Genomic DNA, 21,259 nt, shown 5'->3' on the forward strand with positions numbered 1-21,259 from the left:
GTTGTTTCATTTATAACAATAGTGTTACTTATATGATGTTCCGTCTTATATGCCTTTATTGTTTTTTTTCCCTTCAGCATAAAGAATGTTTCTGTATTGTTTGATTTACTTTATTTCCTTTTTACAAGAGGGACTCCCTGAAGAGAACCGTGCTCACAGGGTTTATTACTCAGCAGGAACTTCTTCTTCCTTTGAACTGTTAGATAGCTGTAGAACCGTCGCCTTGAAGATGTACGACTTGTTCTGTTTTTACTTTGTGTCTTAATGCAAGATAACATGTGTTTAGTTAGTGATTGTCATTAGCACTGCAACTAAGTAATGAAGTGTTTTGTCCCCACCCTTTAGAGTTGCAGTGTTCTCTGTGATAGGGACTCTGAATAAATATAATAATAAAAAGAGAGAAGCGGACAAATGTGTTTCAGAGCGGTTGGAGATTTGTAACTGTAAACACATCTCTGTCCGTTCTCCTCACGAGATCAAAAGAATCCAACTCTCTTGTCTTTTCTGTGTTTGTTCAATTTGTCTTTAATAGGTGTCAAACCTGACAATTATATTAATGAATAAAATGAACCAAATATTTTAATCCTCCTCACCTCTAACAGACATCCAGCTCCTTGGTGACTCTTTTCCTGAATGTTGACATTTGTAGAAACCTTCATCTGACTTTGACACTGCAGAGATATTCAGCTCCTCTCTGCTGTCATTATTGATGAGTTTATTATTATGATAGAAAATCACATTGGAGAGAAGATTTTGTTTTTTATATCTGCAGCTCAGAGTAACAGGATCTCCTTCAGTCACAGGATGAACAGGGCTCACCAGGATAACACCATCATGATTATAATCTGTAAAACAATCAGAGAAAATTCAGTTCAGGAACATTTCTTTAACCTGTGTCAATAATTTAAAGTGTAATGTTATTTTTTTCTAGACAGCAAAGTCTGTGTGATCAAATAAAATATATATATATATCACTTATGAGACACACACACGTATTTATATGTGTCCGTAGTTTTCTAGATACAAGCGCTGAACAAGCATGTGTGTGTGTTGAACTCTGTGCGGTGCGGAGCAGGAGACGCAGGGGAGCCGTATCTGACGGGGAAACGCGGATCGACGTAACACCGCCGCAACACGCAAACGTCCCCATTGACTCTCACAGCATTGTAGTTCCACATGACAGGATTTGTTGCTGCGCGTTTGCGCAGTGTGAAGGAAAGAGGTGATCAGCTGCACATGCAGGTTGCAAAGTGAGATACATGTTTTCGGTTTTGGTGGTCAGCAACAAGAGACGGTGACCAGCGATCACCGATCATACACTTTGTCACAGAAATCGGCCGATTGTCATGGGTGCAGATCGATCGGCACACCTCTAGTATTTAGTCATTGCTTTATTTTTTACTAGAAAAGGTCGTCCATCTTTTCCTGAATTCTGATAAAATAGTTGATCTTTGTGGTCTTCTTCCACTTTATCTCATCATATCCTCTAGTCTTTGTTCACCTCAGCTTGAAAGGTAAACAGATCTGTGCTTTTTCAGGAAACGCTTAATTTGGATAAAGCCTCAAAAAAAAAACAGTTTAAGGAAATTTTTGAAAACAGTTTAGACAATAGAGAAAAAAACAACATAACCATAAAAGCAAATGTTTCCTGGAATTATGTCTTTAGGCCAAAAAGGGACACAGTCTTTAAAATGACATAACCTGATTATTAGAGTTTACCTTTGTATAAGCTATACAGCAATCCACTGGAAACCATTTACATGATGGGTGATCAATTTTACATTTTAATCTGAATGAATTTTAAACAGTGAGCAAAACAAAAATCTGATACCATAATGGAAGAAAAATGGCACAAAAATCCTACATAACAGATTATTTTGTGATTTAACCTCAGTTTATGCTATGATATTTACAATATTTAATATAATTTCAATGTTTAAAGAAAGAAAAACAAATAATAAACCAGATCTTACCCTGTACAGTGATGTTGACTGCGTTGCTAAACTCTCCAGATTTTGACTCACACCAGAACACTCCATCCCTATAATAGTACGGGTTAATGGTGCATGTAGATCCAGTCATTGTCCCCCAGTAGGAGCAGGTAAAGTCTGACAGTCCGTTTCTTTCTGTAAACATCATCACTCTCCACTCAGTAGAGTTTCCCTCACAGCTCAGAGACACAGAGTCAGATCTGAAGTGTTGAACTCTGTCAGGATTCACTGAGAGAGAAGCTGCTGGACGAGGATCTGAAAACAAGACAGGATTTCATCTGAGAACAGAAACATCTTTAAAATGTTTCATTGAAATGGTTTGTTTCTATAGTAATAAAGATTACAGGAAACATTTATTTCTTCTTTAAAACTTTCCAAATATTTCATCAAAGTACAAAATATTTGCAAATATTTGATGTATTTTAACGAAAGTACAAAACAATAACAGACTCCCTCTGGTTTACACATTTCTTTAAGATACAGTATTTTGCTTGTTTTCTTATTGTTTTATTTTAAATGAAATAAACTACCAAAGCAGAAATAATTATTTCATTTTATACAAACTCACATTGGATTTTAACTGTGAATGTTTATCAGCGTTTCCTGATCAATGTTTTTATCTTCAAACTTTAACATTTATTGTCTGGATTTGTCAAAAGTCTTCACAAAGTGAATTTTTTACCACATATTTCATTCAAGTTACACATAAAACAAATACAAATATTACAGTAAGAATCCAGGAAAATTCATGCTTATTATCCTACATTATGAATGATCCATCAGTTTATATTTTTATTTCTAATGTCATGTTAATTTCCAACATCTTAAAAAAAATCTAAATAAAGTAAATGTTGTTATCAGGATAAAAACCTCAAGTTATTTTTATTGAGGTGAAAGACAGAAATAAACTGACCTGCAGACCAGATAAACTTTGGTTTACTGTAAGCAGTGTAAAACTTTGGTTCTCCTCTTTCTGCTCTGCACTTATATCCTGCTGTGTGAGTCGATCCATTAATAATGAAGGAGTTCTGCTCAGTCCCATTGATGGTGACAGGAAGTAGTTCATAGTAGTATCTGCTGGATATATCAGGAACAACTTTATACCAGAAGAACCTCCATCCTTCTGATTGAAGCTCCAAACCCTCACAGCTCAGAGTCACTGAGGCTCCAGGATTCGGCCATGATGGAGACACAGAGAGGACAGGCTGAGGGCGAAACGCTGGAGAGAGATTTGAAACTGGGTCAAACATTTGTCCTGAACATCTCTCATCTTTTCCTTTTAATTCTTTTTAAGGGTTATTATTCTATCAGATGTATTTAAATCAAAGTACAAAAAAATAACAGATTCCTTCTGGTCGAAATTTTTCTTTTACATTCTGTATTATTGTTTTTTTAATTATTATTTTAAACTTAATCTAAATTCACATTGCATTCTTAAATGTTGAGTTTCATTGCAACTCCCCAGTTACACTTATTGATATAAGCTGTTAACTTTTTTTTAAAACTTTGATCAAGGTTTCTCTGGACTTTCTGAGGGGCATCAATATCAACTATCAATACATTATTAAAAATACACATGGTAGCAAATTTAAACTAGTTTTGGATTAAAAAAAGAAGAAATATTTTTTGTTTAATTTAGTTCCTGCAAAAAGGGAAATAAATACAAAGCATTTTCAGGTTGAGTTGAGGTCAGTCTGACTCACATATCACAGTCAGTCTGACAGCATCACTCCACTCTGTTAGCTCATAGTTTCTGTTTCCTCTGCAGCTGTAATCTCCACTGTGGGACTCAGTAATGTAGTTGATGCTGTATTCACTGGATGATGGAGAGTTTTCATTGGTTGTTCTCCATTCATACGTCCACTCAGTTCCTCCCTGGATCTCACATCTCAGAGTGACTTTCTCTCCTCTGTAGATCTGAGACCAGTTGGGTTGCAGAATCAAACTGGGTTTATTGGGAGCTAAAGAAATAAATATCTGGTTAGCAGTTTATCACAACGGTCCAGAGTAAAATTTAAGTGTTAATTTAACACTTTCCCTGAGAGAAGCTACTTTCTAAAATCACTTAAAAAGTATCAATGTTTCTTCCAAACTGTCCAGCAGCTCCTTTAAGATTAGTTTTTGTTTTATTTAATAAGAACCTTTCAAAATAAAATGACATCAGCCTCTCTTGTAGCAAAGCAGAAAGAAATTAAGAGTGAGTTTCAGATTTTTAAATGCTGCTTGGTTGTTTATGGTTTTTAATATTAGTTATTAATAACTAACTAGTATTAGTTAGTTAACCTGTGTTAAACATGTAGTTTATAACATAACTAAAATATGCTTCACCTATACCAATATGAAACAATGATTCAATCAGGGAAAAAAATTACAAGCATCAATGGCTGCAGATCAGTGTTATGCCATCATGATGGGCTAACACAGCAAAATGGCCGCTAGCAACAATTTCTGATTCCTTTTGTGGGTCTCTATCAGCTACGACCTAAACAGAGCCTAGTGCGTCACTTCCTTTGACCTTAGCTCTGCGCGTCTGTGCACTATGTGTGTGTGTGTGTGTGTGTGGGTGCGTGTGTGTCTGTATACGAGCATGCAGGCAGCTAAAAGAGATAGAAGAAAACAGAGAATTATTTATTCCCAACTAGTTTCATAAAGTAGATAGTGTTTGTGTGGATGGAGAGCAGCCATCCACACAAACAGAAAATATGTGGACATTCCTGCTATCTGAAGAAAAAGTGACTTTATGCTAAATACTAAAAACTGCTAAACAAAAGGATGCTAAAAACATCCTCAGTGTTTGATCACACAGTTTATTTAGATGGACTCAATCAGCCACATATTCCTATTAAAACAAGTTCTGTTTATAGAACAAGCAAACCTAAATTTCCAGATATTATATCTGAAATCCTCATTATCTGAATCTATATTAGATGCATGAAATCATATAAATTTAATTGGAATATTCAAGATGGATATTTTAGAAAATCTATATTATATGTCTTTTAATTGTGCTTCATCAATAAAGTTTTCAGTTTTGTCACTTATAACATCTTTATCTAAATATCTAGACTATACTGCAAGAGAGTCATATCTGCTCCTGGTAGAGCAGCAGAAAGCAGAAGCAAATGTATTTGGTTTCGGACACTTTTCAAGAAGGAACTCACAGGTTGTTTCAATGGTAACGTAATGGCTTGGAAGGCTGTTGAAGGCAGGATTTCCTCTCTTTCCATCACACCTGTAGATTCCTCCTTGTGTCACAGTGATTTCTCTGTTGTCTTCATTATTTGTTGTGATTTCAGCTTCAGGTGTGTCTGATGTCCGTCTGAACCATCTGTACTTCCATCCAGCAGAGGGCTCCACTGAGCAGCTCAGTGTCACACTGCCCCCTACTGGTATGGTTGTTGAACCTGCTGTCAATGTGGCCGTGGGTCTGTCTGCTGTTAATAGAAACAAAATAGGTACATAAACAGTATATGATAAAGAAAAAAAAGTGGAGGTACATTATTAAAATAAAGATTAAAAACTACCTTGAGTTTGTCCATAGCAGAGAAATGTGCTCAGCACTGAAATAAAGGTTGAAATCTTATTAACATTATAAACATTAAACACTACAGAAGTTAAGATAAAATAAAAGTTTGTCCCATCCACAAATTCACCGTTGACTCTGTTGTTCTGTTTAACAAATGCATCCATTTCTTTTGAAGACAACATTCAGGATTATTTTTGTTTTGTCAGAAAAAGTCACAGTTAGTTAATTTTGTGAATTATGAGACTAAACTGCACTATGAATACTTGACACCCTGACTCTGACTCTGACGTTTTCAGGCTTCCAACACAAAATTCACAATAAATGTAGTTTCCAATTCAAGTTTGTGCCGTTTGTAATAATCAGCACCTTTTGGATCATATTGCCGTGTTGCTGCGATGATCAAATCAGTGGACGATCAAATATTTAAAGGAGAAAGGAAACTATGACAACAGGAAAGAAGCGCAATAGAAAGCTTGCTTTTGTAATTAAATATTAATCTCAATTTGCTTGAAATATTTTCCTCCATTTTCACCATCCAAACACAGAAGGTAATTACTTACACAAGAAGCCCAGCACAGAAACCGAGATGCTCTCCATCCTCGCTTCAAGGCGGTTTGACCTCTTTGGTCAATTTTATTATTTTTTTTATTAGGGGACAAATTGCAAATGCTTTAAATAAACAGATCACCTCAGACTTAACGCCTCAGACTGAGGTCATTAGATCTTATTTTACTAACACTGACATCACTGTGTGCTTTGTTTCTGCTACAAACCGCCGGGACTTTTCCTGTCCACTGACGAGAAGGTTGGGTTAAAATAAGACAAACGTTTCACGCATCTGTGGCAACAAGTGAATAAATAAAAGTGGACAAACAAAACACAGATGTTAAATGTGAGCAGATATTCTCTTCTTTTAGACTTTGGAGAAATTCAATTTTATAAAGCTTACATAAGCCTTTAAAGTCTCTTTTTTTTTGATCTTCTGATCGTTTATTTGAAATCTGACCTGAGGATGAATTTCTCACTCCAGGAACGACTGGAAGCAAAAACATCAATGATTTTCCACTTTTTTCCAACAGATTCAATTGTAACATTTAGATAAAGTTGAATTAGTTGTTTCGAGCAAAAACAGCATGTGGTTTCTAGAGCATGGGAAACCAACTGGGGGACTATTTTTATAATTACCTTTAGTCTCTAAAATACAAGTGACACAATGATCTCACCTGTCACATAAGACCACAGGTGGAAACAGAGGCAGATAAGAGATCAGTGACACTGGGAAAGATGTGAAGTAGTTCTGCATTTAGAAAGGTGCAAAAAGCTAAAAAAAAGATTCGCGTGAGAACCACTTGTGCTCTTTAGATTCAGCGCTTACGGTCCAACGAACGCACCAGGGTCAGTGTGAACTTCTATGGAAGTGCAAAAAAAAGGCAAAAAATGTTACAGAACTTCTGAAATACCAGGTGAAGTTATGAAAGAAAAAAGTAAAGACACGAATCAACTTTGAACATATATGTACAATGAGCAGATACCATAAGAAAACAGGTAGATAAACTTCATGGTAAATTAATAAAATATCTTAATGTGAGAATGATCAATATTTCCCCAAAACCTTTAAACCAACAAAGATGGTAATGAATAACATGAAACAACAAACAGTTTGAGCTGCAGCAAACAGGAAGATTTGATTGTCTAAACATGGGGCCTTCCTGTTTCTAACAGACCTGGAATACCAACATTAACCACTAGACGATACTAACAGGTCAAAGAATACAAACAAATTTTAACCTATGAAAGAACATTTTTAGTCTAAACAATATTTCTTTGTTTCCTCTCGTTTAAACTTGTCTTGTCTGGCAGTGTGTGGAGTATAATGGAGGGAAAAGCCCCACATTTGGGGCAACTGTGTCTCTAGTGTGAAGTGCATTTCTCTGGAGTTTGTAAACTCTTCTGGTCTAAAAACATGTTAGATTAAAACTGGAGATCTAAACTTATCTGTGGTACAAATGTGTTTCGGTGTTATGGACTGAAACATATTTCACTAGTTTGGAGTCTGCAGGTTTTCTGGTTGATGGGTTTCTGGGAAATGCTCCAGAGGCCTCATTCTCATATTTTAGCATTCATTGCCACCAAAGCAGCAATCAAAGCACAACCTGAACACCATCAGTGTCTATGAATATTTATTAATGTTTTACACATTTGTACATTATGCACCTTATGAACGTTTCACTGAGGCACCAATAGTCAAACTGTGCGACAATATATTTATTAAAAACATAGCAAAAGTGTGAAAGCGTCAAATGCTGCTCTATGGGTAACAATGGTGTTTGTAATGTTTATCTTTTGTTTTATCTCACTGGAATCTTCCAAACTTTAAATTCATGGATTTTTTAACTTATCTATAACATATGAGCTATATCAACATTAAAACATCTTTTGCATCTTAAATCTGGGGAAATACAATAATCAACACAACAAATAACGAAAATATGAAAACACATCAGATGAGTCAAAGACTTGCAGAACGAAGCAGCAGCCTGCAGGGCGGCAGTGTTGTCCACAGCTTCTCCTGATCTGAGAATAAAAGCTGGAGCATCTGCTGCAGCTGGACTCCAATTTCCTGCAAACACAGATCATATATGTCACAAGGCATCCTAATACTTTCTGTAACTCATTCAAAAAATGTGTATTGGAAACAGCTGCTGATTAAAAGTAGTGAAAAGTGTGATTTAAATATCCAAAAGAAACCTACTGGGTAATAGACTTGAACTGGGAGTTTAAGTCAGAAACCAGAGTCACATGATACTGTAATAATAAAAAGACAAAAAAAACATAATAGTTACCATTGAAAGAATGAGAAAGTGTTTTTAGAGAACAAAGACAAACGGCATACAGTCATGACTTCAGGACACAATATTATAACTTTAAGTACAATATATAAACATGGATGTTTATGATTAACATCCACTTAATCAAAAACGAATAATTAAAAACATAAGTGACAATAATCAAGTCAGGTGTTTACCTGACCTTCATGCTGAGTTGTAATTTTCTGGTCTCACATTAATGTAAACAGAACCTTCTTCTGGATCAGGAAGCCTCTCTGTTGAAATTGCCAAGAACACATAGAAAACATAAACTAGTGTTTCAAAATCTCCTGAGAATTTTAATATTAACCACCTCATATGTTTAAATTGTTTGACATCGCTCTGAGTATTTGACAGCTGAGGATTGATCTGATTCACATGTAATCAGTCACCTTTAATAACTTGGTTGTTTTAGTACAAATACGTTACCTTTTCCAGTGGCTCCATGGTTATGGATTGTCTCATACACAGACGTGGTGCCTACAGAAAATAAAAAAGTCAAAGAAATAACCAGATCTGGTTAAAGTTATTTAAAATTAAATATATATATTGTCCGTTTTTATGCTATGCTCTTTCTGCAGTTATGGTGGTGATAATTAACTTGATTTTCACATTGACATTTAGCTCATTTTTAAACTTACAAATTAATATTGATGTTTATTCTGTGACTAACCATGCAGCAGAAAGCTGTAATCACTTTCAGTCTGGTTCACTCCATGATTAGTGGTCGGCCTCTGGCTGCTGCTTTCAGACTGAAATGACCTAAAAATATTAAAGTGGATAAAATTTAACTATGAAAGAAAGAAAAGTTTGCGACCGAGATAAGAGAGTGTAGATATTTCATACTCACCTGATGCTGCACAAATCTGGGGAAGATGACAAAACCATTTGGATCATTGACAACAGAATTACATTGATTAACTCTATTTCAAAACACACATGTACGGAAGAAGTTAAGAAGCAATAAGATGAGAGGAAAAAGTTCTCACCCATGGACCTTTTGTAACTCCGCCACAAGAGCAGGAGGATGATGAGAATGACTCCACTAACTGGTCCAACGATCAACATCACATGGATTGAAAAGCTGACAGGATTGGATACAGTTACTAGAAAAAAACAAGACATTATGACAACATTCACTGTTTACAGAATCACATGACTTCATAATCATCCTCAGTATTTGTCTTGTTCCTCTCAAAGGTTGTACAAGAAGATGCATTATAACAAAAATACAATAAACAAATTTACTTTTAAGTCAACGGGATTAATATGGACTTGTTACGTTGTGATTTTGTTCATTAAAAAAACATATTAGACATTTTTTGAAAACTATTTAAACTAATACAATAAAACAGACAGTATTACCTTTGACCCTTTGTATTAGAAACAAAGCCTAGTTAAACTCACCATTATTACTGACTGTGATTGGATTACTGTAGTCTGTGTAGTAAACTGGTTCTCCTCTTCCTCCTCTGCACCAGTACAGGCTTTTCTCTGAGACACTCTTCAGTTCATTTGGAGAGAAAACAGGTTCTTGTGTCATCAGAGGGTCAGCAGATTTCTCATCTCTGTACCAGTAATATTTCCAGCCAATTGATGATGGAGTCACTGAGCAGGTCAGAGTTACTCTGCCTGGTATCTCCAGACTGTTAACACTCAACTGGACCTTTGGTTTACCTGCTATTAAAGAAAAATAAATAGCATATATGAGAGAGTTCTGAGACCAAATGCATTACTGACAACAAATAAATCTCAAAATACACAAGAAACATAACTTACCTGCAACAGACAGTTTGATGGTTTCACTCCACTGTGTTGAAGAATACCAGTCATCTCTTCTTCTACACTGACACATGTAGTTTCCACTGCTGGACTCAGAGACAATGAAAATCCAGTCTTTACTGTCTGTCTTGTGTATTATTGACCCAGATCTCCTCCATTCACACGTCCACTCAGTGGTTTCTCCTCCCTGGACCTCACATGTCAGAGTGATCGACTCACCACTGAACATCTGAGGCCAGTTTGGTTGTCGAGTCACAAAAACCTTGTTGGAAACTGTTTACATCAGATATGGAGAGAAACAAGAAGTCATGTGAGAAAACTTAATTAAGTTTCCAAGAAAAAAACAAATCAAATGTCTTTGACAGATTAGCATGTGTAAGAATTGTATAGTATCTATTAACATTTAAGAAAATATTTATTCATTTTCTGATTTTGGCCACTTTTGTACAAGATTTTCAAAATGCTGTTTGAGATTAAATTAGTTTCTTTATTTCATTTTAGAGGTAGAAAAACAACCCCAACAAACATAACTTACCTGATACAGACAGTCTGATGGTTTCACTCCTCTGTGTTGAAGAATACCAGTCATCTCTGCTTCTACACTGACGTGTAGTTTCCACTGCTGGATTCAGAGACATTGAAAGTCCAGTCTTTACTGTCTGTCTTGTGTATTAATGACCCAGATCTCCTCCATTCACACGTCCACTCAGTGGTTTCTCCTCCCTGGACCTCACATGTCAGAGTGATCGACTCACCACTGAAGACAAGAGGCCAGTTTGGCTGACAGGACGCTACAACCTTGTTGGAAACTGTTTACAGAATAATAATATTAGTTTGTTTGAACAAAAACATAAAATCACATGAGAAGCATTGCTTAAGGAGATTATGTTGATTTCATTTCTTACAGTTTTGTAACTGTCTTCAAGAAAAAAACTCACAAGTTTTCTCAATCGTGACTTCGTGGCTGGGTTTGGCTGTAGAACTGAGGATTTCCTCTCTGTCCCTCACACCAGTAGATTCCTCCTTGTTTCACAGTGATATCTCTGTTTTCTTCATTACCTGTGCTGATCTTTTCACGGGTACCTGAAATCCGTCTCAACCACCTGTATTTCCATCCAACGGAGCTCTCTATCAAGCATCTCAGTGTCACACTGCCGCCTACTGGTATGGATGTTGGACCTGCTGTCAGTGTAGCTCTGGGTTTCTCCGCTGTTATGAAAATCAACAAATCAAAAAATAGTCAATTTTATTTTTTAAAATGTCTTCTAACATTTTACAACATATCTCTATCAAGTTAATTGTATATGTACAAAGCAATAGGTGGTGGAAAGTATTGATTTAACTTCCCTTTATGAAAATTGATACAAAGAAATATATTCTTCAGACCCCACGAAATAATACAATTAAACAAAAACAGCAACTGCATTCTTTATCCGAGCTCTCACAGTAAACATTTATAATTTTTTTTTACATATTTCTTCTCCTTGTAAATTAATCCATTGTTACATGTAAACTAACAAAACAATAATTGATGGTCATTTATGCTTCTGCTTATGTACACTGTGTTTGCTGTGATTGTTTTGTAATATCTGTATTTTAATTCTGAAAGAAAAAAAATGCTTGGATACATTTTTCTTCTTTGTTTATGCACCGCTTCACTGACACCACCAGGTGGCGGAAAATCCAACATTGTCAATTGATTTTATCTCTCCAGCTAGAAAAAAATTTTTGAAGTGCGGTCTGCACATGTTTTCATTTTGTAATTATAAAAAATTTTATAACCACTAATAATATGTAAAAATCCCTTTAACTTTACCTAAAACAATCAAAGAGATAGTTTCGCTCTTTTTACAGACTCCTCTCCTGCGAGCAAAGCACTGGAATTCAGTTATCTTCACATCTTCTAATGTGTAGCTTTTCTGTGAGTCGTAGGGAAACTTTTCTTGACTCCTCCTGGTAACTTGGTATTCCCAGTTAGTCTCTTTTCCTCCGTTCACGTAACATCTGAAGGTAATAGACTCTCCCAAATAAAACGTGGACCAGTTGGGCTCAGTTGTCAGCACAACATCTACAACACAAACATTTAACAGGTGTAAATGTTAACTTTTACACCTGTTACACAACTTTTAAAGCTGTGAGATCTTAGGGGAGGCGGAGTGTGACATGAAAAAATGTGAACAACAAAGAATACTGACTTACCTTGAGCTTGTCCACCCCAACAGAGTACATTCAATACTAAAAAGAAATTAAAATTTTGCGAACATTAAAGAGAGAAACAAGTTGTCTATTATGGAGAAGATCTCTCTCTTTTGTTCATCAGCATGACATCAGATGGTTAAGCTATTTATTTTTCTGCCTGATGAGATCATGTTGCACTTCTGCATTTTCCTGAGAAACTTCACATCTTGATTATGAGTCAGAAAACATCTTAAAATATCCTGCACAGCTCCTGGAAATTCACTCCCACCTCTACTTAAAAATATATTTATTCCAAGTAATAAATTGCATCCTTCACTTCATGTTACATTTTTTATTACTTTTGTTTGTTTGTTGATTAAATATTTGCAGCCATGTTGACAATGCTACATCTAAAGATGAAACATCCTTGAGTTTGACTAATAGTTCTCCAAATCACTTTGTATGTTCTTAACATTTTGTTAAATTGCAGTTTGTTGTGAAAATACAGAACATTAAGAAATAAACACTTCACACTAAAAAGACAACTAGAATAGCAGCATGAGGGAAATTGTTGATGTTAAAAATGGAGGAGAAAATTTCTGTGGACTGAAATCAAACATCCAGTTTCTCCCACTGATTTTTCCTATCAAACAAAGAAAGTGATCTACTTACACAACAAGTCCAGTGCGTAGAGCATCGTCTTCCCCATGTTGAAATTCAGACCAAACAATGTTGTTCTGCTTTATCCTGAGTTTTTCAGATGAGGCAAGTTGTAACGTCTGTAGAGACAAAGAACAGAGGGAGTCAGGATATATGTTTCATAACAATATGAAATTTTGCCTTATTTGATTTTAAACTCCCACCTCAAGCCACAGCTGCTTCCTGTCCAGTGATGTGAAGGAGTGGTTAAAGAAAGATGGAGCGCTTGGTTTCAGTTCCCAAGTTTTATGTATTAGACATTAACAATCATTAATAAATATAAATTGAGTTATTAACTATTTAAACTAACAACAGACAGCAGGCCACACAGTCATTTCTTTAAGAAGAAGATGAGACTAAAACAAAGCAGATCTCATGTTTTATCAGGATGTTGACAGCTGTCAGTCAGACAGATAGAAAACTGGTTTACAGAGGAACTTAGGATTGAATTAATCACAGCTTGTTTGGTAAACAAGCTACTGATGAATAACTGTGTCTGGTTTTTCCCAAACATGGTGCTGTGTACTACGATAAAACATTTGTACTATGAGCTCATCTAACCAAAGGACTCTATACCAGAAGCTACACAGTTCACCTTGACTCAAGCTAAGTTGTGCTGCCAGAGAAAAGCTACTTTTTGACTGACAGCTAATAAAGAATGTAATAATTCATGAATATTGTGTGATAGGGAGGTCTAAGGATTAAAATGCATGTAGTTACTTTGCAGGACAAAAACTGGGATTAAACGGGTTAAAGTGGATGAACATGTGGAGAAAAACAAAAGATGATCCGTTGACTGTCCTTCTTATGTTTTAATAGAGAAACCTCGACATCTGCTGGAGGAGCAGAGATATTACACCAATTAGGTAGGAACCCCACAAAGATGCATATCTATTCAAAAACAGAAGAAACATCTGTTTAAGAACATCTGTTTCTCTGTGGCGCCAGTGTATAAATTATTCTCATTTTCTGTGGCAGGATATGTTTTTGTGTCTCATCTACTCAATAATAAATACCTGAAACACCCAAGATGAAATTATCTGACACTTATTATTTGTGAATTTATTGTTTTGTTTTTGTACCACAGTGTGGGAAAGTTAATGATGTTTAAAATAAACGTACAAAAGAAAATAAAATCTAACTGTATTTGGGTAATAAATGAAATCTGGATTATTTTGCATTTCAATATCAAGTTTATTGTAAAAAGAGCTTTGATTACATGTAAAAAAAATGATATCCTAACTTCTGACTGCACACTCAGCTGCAAAGTAGAAGTTGAGAAGCAACTTCTACTTTGAGAAGCAATGAATGTAACTGTAATCGTTGTCATATTTAGTTTTTAGTGGGCAGACGACTCACTTTAATTTGACAACCACATAGTATATTTGATACATAAAAGGTTATTTTCAACAAATACCTGTTTAAAAAGCTACAATAAATGAAATACAAAGACAAATCAACAGTATTACTTGTGTCAAAAATGGAAAAGTGATATTGTAAAAAAAAAAAAAGATGAGAATTTTATACTTACAATTTAACAATTGAAAAGTGTAAGAGAATATTTAATTTAGTAAAGACTATTTTGCTCAGCTCAAAAATGAATTTATTATGCAAGGTACCATCACTCATGTAAAATGGAACCTGATTATATAAAAGTTAGTTTAGGAAGCTAAAGCAAAAAGAAGAAATAAAACTGATGCAGAATATAAAACAGCAAAGGACCAAATTCAAAATATTAGCAACACCCTGGATCTCCAGATCAATTATATTAAAAATATGTACATTACTGCCTGTCTGGATTTTACAAAGCATTTCTGTTCACACTACTCAGTGTGTCTGATTTTTCTTTCACCTACTTCAGTTTCAGACAATATTTCTGTGTTCAGCTAGTACAGGGTTTATGAAGACTTGTAACCAGAACACATAAGAATGTTTTGAGCGTAATCCATATCATAAATCCTATTATAAATCAAAACATCCTGCAGCCTACATGGCAGAGTCGACGTGCAGAGCTGCTCCTGACCTGATGCCAGAATAAACCGTTTTATCTGTGGCTGCAGGACTTCCTGTCAACGAGACGATGATGATGCACATTAGTTATGATAATAAACAACAACAACAACAACAATAACGCTACAACAACATGTCTTTACCTTTTTTCTTTCTATTGGCTCTAGCCTGGTGGTTGATCTCAGCATATGTTGGAGTGACTTCTACAACAGAAAACATTGAAATTATCAATCAGACAAACTAAAAATCTTCAACTCTGTGTCTGATCTATCGTTTTCTACTGGTGATGATATGCAGATGCTAATCATGGCATAGCATGATTTTAAATCCATGTTGACCTGAGGACATTTTTCAGAACCAAACCTGACAGCTCCCTGTTCTTACTGTCAAAGAAACAGCGCCATCCTCTGGTTCTCAAGGCCTTTATGGTGAGATTATCTCATGATAAATAAAATAAAAATCAAAAACCTAAAACCAGTGTCAGCTATTTGCTTACGTTGTACATTGTTTGTGTTTGGAAATAATTATTTAACTCAAAGTATTTCAGTTCATTCTGAGTTTATCTGCAGCTGAAACACATCTGGATTATTTATCAGTCGCTGATCCTCGTTAAATAACACAGTTGTTGCACTTTTAGCTGATTATAAAGTGAGAATCTAAAACAAAGAAACCAATTATAAAACCCCTATTTACATAAGCTAGAAGAAATAAATGCAATTTACCAGACAAATAATTTATTTTACTATTGTTTTTTTTTATCATTTATTTGCTTATTTTTTATCGCCAAATATTTTTCACTTCATGTATAAATTAAACAAGATTCAATAGCGACATATAGGTATAAGATCATAGAAATAACGTAAAAGAAATAAAAGTCTAAGAAAAATGGGAACACAATATAAGCAATAATTTTTATTAAATAAAAACTTGGGGAGGTTCTAACCCTGAAGAGGAGAGCTGTATTCATGACCGCCAGCCTGGTTGACTCCATCATTTCTGCTGCTCTCTGAGGCCTTACATCTACAACATGAACAAGAAAAATAGTCAGTGAATTTAATACATAAATCAGCAAAAAAAAATTGCTATTAATTCAAATAAATTAAAATGTGAGGAACTGACCTGGAGCAGAATAAACCTGTGATAAAGAGATTTGCCGCTACATTAACTGAAAAATCATTCTTCTTTCTTTGTGTTATAAAATCAAAGCAAATTTCTCTACTTAGTTAATTAAGAAAAAACAAACAAACAAAAAAAATGTCTCACCCTTGGACCATCTGCAGAAACACAACAAGACGAGGAGAATAATGAGAATAAATCCAACAACTGGTCCAGAGATCAGCAGCACAAGATGTGAAGAACTGGACACAGTTACTGCAAATAAGAAACATTAAGTAGAAACAGATTTTATTCACCTGAAAAAATTTTATTTCCATCTTTAAATACATAAAATATGAAACATTTTATCTGTTCACGAACATATAACCTTGTTATTCCTTTATTTTTTCAGACTTATTTGATTCATTCATTGTTTGGTCAGACAGAGTTTGAAAGCTTTGCTGTCATTTATGACAAAAAGCAGAACTTCTGTCTGCCTTATATATATTAGTGTATATATATATATATATATATACTGCATTCAGTGTATGGATACAAACAGGAGAAGTTAGGATGTTGAACCAAATTTCTGTGAAGAAGAAATTGTTGATGTTTCTTCACAGCTCAGACCAGGACGCAGCAAAACTTGTATCACAACAAAGATCTACTTGATCTCAGCTAAACAAAAAGTCACTTTAAGATGAACTCTGACTAAAATAGTTTGACACTCAGTAATAAACTTTTTTTTAACTCCTAGAAGTTGTGTTTTATTAAAAAAGTCTTCTGGGACGAGGCGCACATAGCTGTTATCTTTATAATTTACCATTTACAATTTGTTAAAAAACAACAACAACAAACAAAACAATTAAATCACCTGTTATGGTTTCACTCCACTGTGTTGAAGAATACCAGTCATCTCTGCTTCTACACTGACACATGTAGTTTCCACTGCTGGACTCAGAGACATTGAAAGTCCAGTCTTTACTGTCTGTCTTGTGTATTATTGACCCAGATCTCCTCCATTCACACGTCCACTCAGTGGTTTCTCCTCCCTGGACCTCACATGTCAGAGTGATCGACTCACCACTGAAGACAAGAGGCCAGTTTGGTTGTCGAGTCACAAAAACCTTGTTGGAAACTGTTTACATCAGATAGGAAGAGAAAAATTAAATCACATGAGAAATTTTAATTTCATGGATTTAGTGTCTAAACGTCTTATAGAAAAAACTTACACATTATTTCAATGATGTTCTCTTGGCTTGAATGACTGTAGAATGAGGAATTTCCTCTCTTTCCATCACACTTATAAATTCCTCCTTGTGTCACAGTGATTTCTCTGTTTTCTTCATTATTTCTGCTGAATTCAACAAAAGAAGTGTCTGAGGTCCGCCTGAACCATCTGTACTTCCATCCAGCAGAGGGCTCCACTGAGCAGCTCAGTGTCACACTGCCCCCTACTGGGATGGTTGTTGAACCTGCTGCCAGTTTCGCTCCAGGTTTAGCTGCAGTTAACATGATTTAAATTGGTTAATTTTCAATAATTTAAAAAAATATACAAGATTTGTACAATCAGAACAAGCTACAGACTCGTTAACTGAAATAAATGAGTAGATCGGGAAATTACTGAAAATATGTAAACAATGTAGAACTTCATTAATATGAATTATTCTGGTAGTTATTCATCGTTTCAGCCATACAGATTAACAACCAGCCTCTGATTATTGTGAGACTTCACAAACGTAAACCTGATATAGAAACTTTTTCTAATAGAAAGTTTGAGTCAGTGTGTGTGTTTTTGTATGTGTGTGTGGGAGTTAAGCATTAATACTGACAACTCAACTATGGACTAAATCAGCCACATTTTCATTTGCAAGTGTCAACTTACTTGATACAGACAGTCTGATGGTTTCACTCCACTGTGTTGAAGAATACCAGTCATCTCTGCTTCTACACTGACACATGTAGTTTCCACTGCTGGACTCAGAGACAATGAAAGTCCAGTCTTTACTGTATATCCTGTGTATTATTGACCCAGATCTCCTCCAGTCACACGTCCACTCAGTGGTTTCTCCTCCCTGGACCTCACATGTCAGAGTGATCGACTCACCACTGAAGACAAGAGGCAAGTTTGGTCGTCGAGTCACAAAAACCTTGTTGGAAACTGTTTACATCAGATAAGAAGAGAAAAATTAAATCACACGAGAAATTTTAATTTCATGGATTTAGTTTCTAACAGTCTTAAAGAAAAAACTTACACATTATTTCAATTTTGTTCTCAAGGCTTGAATGACTGTAGAACGAGGGATTTCCTCTCTTTCCATCACACTTATAGATTCCTCCTTGTGTCACAGTGATTTCTCTGTTTTCTTCATTATTTCTGCTGAATTCAACAAAAGAAGTGTCTGAGGTCCGTCTGAACCATCTGTACTTCCATCCAGCAGAGGGCTCCACTGAGCAGCTCAGCGTCACACTGCCCCCTACTGGTATGGTTGTTGGACCTGCTGTGAATGTGGCAATGGGTTTATCTGCAGTTATAAAAGCAAATAGCATTTTATTTTACATAAAGTACTGCAAATAAAAGCTTATTGTAAAGAGTGATGCTATTTTCAGATAAGTAAATATTTGAAAAAGCTGTAAATGCATTTTATTGTCATCTTTCCTTATTATAGATACTTTTTAGAAAGTAAAATAGAAAAAGAATTAGTTCGAAATTGTTTCATTAAATAACATGAAAGAGTTCATTCTCTTTCCAGAAAAGATAATGTGGTTATCTTCACAAATAAGCAAATCTATATATTCACATTAAGGTAAATAATATTTCCTTTGTTTTTTTGGTCTATTTTTTAACTTGTGGGTCACTTGACTTTATAAAAATTAAACCCAATTATTATCTATGCATCATATTTCAGACACTATTTTATCAACAAAAACAATCTGCTTGAAATTATGAAATAAAATACAGATAGCAAATGCATGTTTTTTTTTACGGCTAACAATCATATGACAATTTGTGACTCTTTAAAATATTCAAGTCTTACCTGAGAAAGTAACAGTGACAGTTTTACTGCACTTTGAGTGAGATAAATCCCTCCATTCACCACAGCACTGAAATTCACCACCAGAATCAGTATACAGAGAATGAAATCTGAAATGTTTATCTAACTGATAGGGAAAAAATTCTTGACCATTCCTTATTAACCGGTAGTGCCAGTCAGTGTCTCTTCCTTCATTCATGTTACAGATAAATGTAACAAACTCTCCAACATAAAAAGTCGACCAGTTGGGTTCAACAGTCAGCACAGGATCTATAAAGAACCAACATTCAGCAAGTTTGTCTTTTGATTTATAACAAAACACATCAAGATAAAAATTAAAAGATAAACACAGAATAATATCTGATATAAAAGATAAACTGAATTCTGTTCCTGAGAGGATAAATGATTAAAATACAGATTAAAAGTTGAATTTACCGAGAGTTTGTCCACAGCAGAGCAGTGTGTTCAGCACTGAAATAAAGGTTGAAAGTTCATCAGCATAAATAATAAATTAATTAAATCAATAATATTTGCCAAACCCTCACACTCAGCTTTGACTGTTTAGGTGTTGAACAAATTTCAAAATGTTTGCACAGAAATGTTTGTGTTAGTAATTTGTCACTGAAATAACCTGTTTGAAGTTGCAGCAAACACATCAAGAACAAATGGTTATACTAAGTAAAGCTACACAAATACAATGGAAGATAAAGTAGATATTACAGCAGACAAGATGTCAAAGACGATGTTCTTCTAATCTGCATCATTCATACAGATAAAGTGATCTACTTACAGAGTGAGACCAGAACCCTGGGTGAGGTGTTCCCCATCCTGACCTCAACCTGGAACCATGTGTTGCTCTGCTTTGGTCCAATAATCTTCCTTTCATAACATGCTGCCTCTGCAACGTCTCTAGAGAAATGGAGCCGTCTGAAACAGGATCAACGTTTTATCTGAGAATGACGGGACAACGTTTATTTTAAACACTGACATCACTGCACTGAGTTTCTGCTGTGATGTTTCCGCTCCAATAATGAGAAGTTGTGGTAAAAGAAGCACAGGACGTTTTTTTTTTACAAAAGGGTTTATAAAAAATAAAATCATTAGATAAGCTTCTTCTGCTTTTTTTAAACCATAAAATAAAATTCACTTTGAATTTACTGTAAACAGCATTATTGTAACACATGAATAGTTTAAATGTTTAATCCACTACTTGGTTTGTGTTGCGTGCGAACTCTCTGGCAAACAAACCATAAAATCCCCTTTTCATCTAAACACAAGTGATGGTGAGAATGATCTCACCTATCACAGATATATAAGGTCTTAGGTGTGAATAAACAGACATGAGATCAGACAGTGTGAAATAGTTTGGAGTTTAAATAGATTTAAGAAGAAACTCTAAAAATGTACAGAGAGTGAAAAAAGTTTCTGTGTTTCATTTAGCAGCGTCTGTTTGTGAGACAGGAAGAAGGATGGAAAATCTTTTCAGCAGAATAATCCTCTAACAATGATGTCAGTCAAACCTACACCACACACTGACCTTTAACCTGATCCTAACTTTAGCCTCATCTACAATATGTCATATATTAATTTCTTAGCTCAGCATAAAGAAGCCGTTAGCAGCTCTGCTAACCTAGCATGGATTTTGGCTGTGAGGTCGTGGAAAAGCATTTGGTTTTCTGATGGCTTAATTTGTAGTTTTCTATTCTAAATCTTTCACTTTAGTCCAGATCTTCCACCAAGAGATGAGGAAACATTACAGAGTGTCCTGCAGAAACTCTATAAATACAATTGAAAATGTGCTGAGCTTCATCTTCAGTGACATCCTGCTCAAGAAGTGTTGACCAAAGAAGCAGAAGTTCTCTTTAATAGTATGACGACTCAGCATTGCCCTCTTGTGGCAGGCTTTTGAATACAGACTGCAGGCCATTGTTTCAGAGTTTAGGTCTGGCACTTCTTTCCTGGTGTTTTAATCTAAATTGTCCATTCAACTGACACTAAAAATTGTCCCATTTATTCTAGTTTCAGAAGAAATAATATGTGTTTCAAGACTCTCTGAATTGTTGTTTGTGCTAAGCT

At 35.1% G+C, this 21,259-nt stretch overlaps 1 protein-coding gene across 1 annotated transcript in view; it reads right to left on the reverse strand.

Annotated features, from left to right (window-relative positions):
• The window catches only part of LOC116732479 (B-cell receptor CD22-like), a 152,629-nt gene that overhangs the window by 24,139 nt on the left and 107,231 nt on the right, over window positions 1–21,259 (reverse strand). The window lies entirely within an intron of this gene.

Source organism: Xiphophorus hellerii, chromosome 14 (assembly GCF_003331165.1).
Source record: "Xiphophorus hellerii strain 12219 chromosome 14, Xiphophorus_hellerii-4.1, whole genome shotgun sequence".
Classification (NCBI taxonomy): domain Eukaryota; kingdom Metazoa; phylum Chordata; class Actinopteri; order Cyprinodontiformes; family Poeciliidae; genus Xiphophorus; species Xiphophorus hellerii.